The sequence below is a fragment of the Trichosurus vulpecula genome, chromosome 1 (assembly GCF_011100635.1).
Source record: "Trichosurus vulpecula isolate mTriVul1 chromosome 1, mTriVul1.pri, whole genome shotgun sequence".
Taxonomy (NCBI): Eukaryota; Metazoa; Chordata; class Mammalia; order Diprotodontia; family Phalangeridae; genus Trichosurus; species Trichosurus vulpecula.
This window is the reverse complement of record NC_050573.1, coordinates 409,367,002-409,372,329: the sequence shown is the minus strand read 5'-3', so window position 1 is coordinate 409,372,329 and position 5,328 is coordinate 409,367,002.

Here is a 5,328-nt window from a genome sequence, read left to right as displayed (position 1 = left end):
GGATGGTGGAAGAGACCACTAAAATATTGAAAGCTTGGATTCAGAAATTTTAAAATAGTAAATTGTTTAGATCGGAATCAGTGCAGCAATGATAATAGCAACAATCATATTGTGTTTTAAGGCTTGCACAACACTTCATAATATTTGAGATTCACAACAACCCTGAGTTGTAGGTACTGCAGGTATTATCCCCATTATACAGGTGACGCAGCATTCTGGCTTTCCACTTGTTATCACTTAATACAGGACCAACCCACTTTTTTTCTGGTTACACATTTCTTTGATTTTGTTAACATGCAATTTTTCATCCACACACTGTAGCCTTTTAATACTCACCATGTGTCTCTTACTACCTTGCCTTTTAGGTGACAGCAGTTTTGATTCCTTAGAAATTCTTTTCCATGATTCCACATAGTACTGGATTAATATTGATATTTAAAAGATGAGGTTTTTATTTTGAGAAGAATCTGGAGGTTATTGAAAGTACTATTCAGTTTTTCAAATGCATTTTGTTCCTCGTTAATTCAACATTGGGTCCAGTTCATCACACATCTGTATCATGTATTGCAAGGTATACTTGTCGATGGGCCTCCAGTGTCAAAACTCCTAACCTAGTCTTGCCCAGTGGGGCTTTTCTGCGTGCCTCTGTAAATCTTCCACTAGGAGCTGTCTCTCCAACTTGCATTTCCTAGTCTGGACAATGTTGTATTCACCCATTATGTATTTCCGGTGTGGATAGAACAATCCTACAGCTCTGGATTTAAGTCAGAAGACCTGACTTTAAAATAGAAGTTAAATAGAAACCTAAGACTACTTTTATTACCTGCATGACTTTAAATGTCAGGTAAAGGTGTCTCAGGTCCCTTCCTTTTCCACATCCTAGTAGCTAGTCCAACCCCTATTTATATATGAGGAAGTCATAGTTACAGCGAGGTTAGGTGACTTCCCCCATTTCTTTGATGTAGAATTAATAAGAAATTGAGGTTTTATGATATCAGGAAAAACTTTTCTCTTTAATTTCCTCGGACCTTTCCCACTGATTATTGATTTAATATATTGTTTAGTTTTGGGTGAAGGGTGTATCCGAGGCAGATTGGAATTCTAATTTTCACTAAGCTCACAAATTTCCATGAAGAATGTAAAGTAGCCTAAATTGTTTTTATTCAGGATACTGTACTATTTACTACTCGAGATGGGTTATTATTAGGACGTCTCCATTGATGAGTTCCTAGAGAAAAAAAGGACTATTTTATAGTAACCGTATTGATTTACTAAATCTACTAGTGATTTTCTTCTGTGGCATCGCCGTGTACTCCCATTCATAGACACGACACATTTATCATGGTCCGCTATACAGTCGCAGTTGCCGTTGGGTGCGCCGGAGAGGAGGTACGGGAAAGAGTGAAGCGCGGAGGCTTGGCCTGGAACCTGGGCTGGAGCACTAGAGGACACCGAGCCTTAGGTATTTCCGGTGCCCGCCCACTCTCGCTTCCTCCTCCCCACCAAGCCGCGCCCGCACCGGTATGCTTCCCCGCCCCTTGTTAGAGTTAGCCAATGAGCAGCGTAGCTCCGAGAAGGAGGCGGGACTTCCTGTTTTCTACCCCGGGACGGTTAAATATTTTAGTGGAAAGTCGGAGCATCTTGTAGGCTATCACCGAAGTCGAAGCTGCTGGGTGGAAGCTACCGCTTTTCCTCCCTACGGGGTTCTAACCTACTCCGGCTTCTGGTAGTTTGTGTTTATGCTGGTGTGCAAAGCGCTTTCCTAGAAGTCTTATCGATGACTGTACGGTAGGCAGGGCAGGGGAACCATTATTGTCCTTTTGCAGGGAAGGAAATCGAGGCTAAGGAGTCACTCCCCCGCCAGTTAACTGATCCGGGATCCGCCGAGCGCGAGGGGGAGAAGGGGGTCAGGGTCCTGGACTCACATTGCCGGGGAGAGGGTGGACGTTTGGCTGCTGCAGTTATTTCCTCTTTGGTTTTGTTTGTTTCAGGCTTTGTTTCTGGGCCTCTCGAGCAGACCCCCGGGGCAGGCGAGGCCGCGTCTGTAAATGCGAACGAAGCTAGTCTGTTAACATTGGAATAAAGTTAGCAAGAATCACCCCGAAATACCAAGTTCACGAACCCCAGATTAAAAACCGCCGCCCTAGAGGCTGAGTGGCAGCAACCTTCCTGCAGCGAGATACTGAGTCAGCAGGCGGGAAAAGAGTGTCCCCTAGGGGAGGAAACCAGGCTTCGGGGGAGAGGTGGCGTTATAGGGGGTCAGGGGCTGGACGCGGGGCCCTGGAAGGGATGGCATGGAAGAGGGAAGCCGTGAGAAGCCGGCAGCGGCAAGTTCTCGTAACTCAAATTGATCTGCTGCTTTAAAGTTCTACACGGCTCTTTCCCCAGTAACCTTAGCACCGGCATTATCTCCGGGATTTTCGTGGGGGAAACTGAGGCTCACGTGGTCATGGGGGCGCTAAATGTGAGGACCGGGGTTTGGACCCAGGGCACCCGACTTCTAAATGGGGCGAGTTGTATTCACTGGATTGAGGCACCCAGAATGTGGGCGATGTGAAGGGAAGCCATGGGAGAAAAGGGTCTGGAAAGATGAATTGGGGCCGGGTGGTGAAGGATTCTGAATGACCGGATAAGGAGTGGGAATTTTACCTAGTAGGGCTGATTAGAACAGTCTTGCAGGCAGGAGTTAACGAGAGCTGAAACTGAGGTGTCGTACCAAAGAGAAGGCACTTGGGTGAAAGATGATTCTGGAGAGGTAGAATCAACAAAACTTGACCCCTGAGAAGAGAGAGACAAGGACCACCCCCTGCTTTTTACCCCATAAGCCTGGAAGTAGCGGTGCAATTAACAAAAATAAGGCAATCAAAAGGAAATGCAGGTGTCTGAGAGGAAAAGAGGAGTTTTGGATATACATTTGGAGTTATTCAATAAACATTTGGGTCAAACATACAGAGTAGGAGTCAAAGTTACATAGATACTGGATAGTTGAAGTCAGGTGACTTGAATGTGCTTGTTAAGTAAAAGTGTAGAGAGAAAAAGATCTGAGAAATTAATTCTCATAACTCTTTGATTGAAGTATGGCATATTTGATCCATAATTTACAGGTGATGTAAATGAGATCCAGAAAAATTACCCAATTTTGCCAAATATAGCATAAATAATAACTGAACAGACATTAAAACCAATGTCCTCTATTGGTATATACATATATATATATATATATATATATAAAATTCAGAATGCTTTTTCCATATGGCCTCTTAGTTGCTTTTGGTGAAATGCCTTAAGATTTATCTCAACACCTCCTTTTTTAAATCATATCTTTATTGTTATCTTTTGTTTTTACATCACCTCCATTGCAAAATATATTCCTTCTCTTTCCCAAAACCAAACAAGACATTCTTGTTGTAACCAAGTAAAACAAATGTCGGCTGTGTGCAGAGAGGCCTGTGTTTTGTGGAATGCTAGTTTAAGGGTTAAATACTTGAATAATGGCATCAGCTGCTCAAAGGGGTGAATGGGTCAGGATTCCCTCCATTTCCCCCCAGCTCAGAGGCCTCCCTTCTTACTGTCTTTTTATACCCAGTCTCCACTTTTATCTGTTGACAATCAATGCTATTCCTTAAGCATTTTATTGAGCACTAAAAAAAAAATGCTAGTTGGCATGGGAATTGCCTGTTGTCTGGGACCATATTATATTCACATTTATTTGTAAAAGATTACTTACTGCCAAGGTAGACTAAGCAACAAAACTTTTGTCCCCAGTGAAATGGCCTTGTTTGAGGTATTTTTTTATCTCAAAGGAAAAGGAAATGGAGCTGTGATATGGTTCAAGTCCCAGACAACACCTAAATGAAATATTATTTACTTGAAAGAATGTCTTATTGATGCCTTTTTTCTTTTTGTCGTAATTATTTAACCCACCCTCCATATTGTCAAAAAAAAGTAAAAAATCCAATTAGTAACCACATGAACAATTTATATGACATTGTTTTACTACACTTCCACCCCTTTGCTTGAGAGTGTTTCCTTATCTGTTCTCCATGACCTTCATGCTATTTTTGGTTATTCAGTTTGATTTCCTTTGAGTGATTTGCTTACACTGTTACAGTGTATTATTCGTTCTCTTACCACTTCTTATTTTGTCATGCATTTCCATGTTTCTTCAAATTCATCATTTTTTACTGAATAGTAATATTCCATTACAGTTCTTATTCCATAGTTTTTCCCAGCCCTATCAATGGGCACCTGCTTTGTTTCCAGGTTAGTATGTATTTGATTTTGTTTCTATCTTTGATGTTCTTGGAGTAAATGACCAGGAGTGGTATTGCCTTGGAATGGCATAGTTAGCTTCAGTTGTATGAAATACATAACTAATATGTGTCCTATAAATGTCCCTTGTATCGGTATTTTTTTTTGATAGCTGGAACCTCAAAAAATTTGGTTCTAATCCAAACAAACATTCTGTATAATGTTGCAGGTGTGTTTTTTAACAATAGTCATGTGTCTGTATGTGTGTATGTTGGGGTGTGTGTGTTTTTAAATAGACATAGAAGAAAAAGTATCTACTTTGCGGAATAAACCAAGTCAGTTCACCCAAAATGATAGGTACTTTTAAAAAGCTGTTCTTCAGGGTCTCAAGAGCAAACCTCTTGGGATCACCTGAATGCATATGACTTTGAGAGAAAACATCTTACATCATTTCACATATCTAAATTCTGTGGAAAATGATTCAGTATTTGAGAAAACAGCAATTTTTGATAACAAGGTTTAGAGGTGATAAAAAATGAAGAAGTTATGAAAATAGATTATTGGTGAGGAGGGTTTTTTTAAGTGCCTACATTCTGAGCTAATTACTGAGTTTTTAATTTAAATAAAACAAGCAAAAAAAGGATAGTCACAGTGTTGTATAGTAAAGGATAGTAATGATAATACATGGTAATGAAGATTCACTCCTTTTTGTGTTATTCTTCACATTTAGCATAGCACTGGGGATATAGTAAATGATTATTGATCAACTCATCAGAACCTCTCCTCCCCCCTTGCTGGAAAATTCTGATCTCTAATTTGAATGTAGCACCTGTAGTATAGTAGAAATGGAGTCAGAGTATATAGTTTCTCTGTGATTCTGCCACTTATTACCTTGGTGTCCTCAGGCAAGTCAGTTAATTTCTCTGGCTTCAGTTTCCTAATATGTAAAAATGAAGGGGCTGGACTAAATAATATCAGGGCTTATACAGCTCTAAATCCATAAAACTGATCTGTTCTTTTATTTTAACAGGATTAATATGCATTGAGAAAACTGTGCTGTATTATGGCATATTTAGT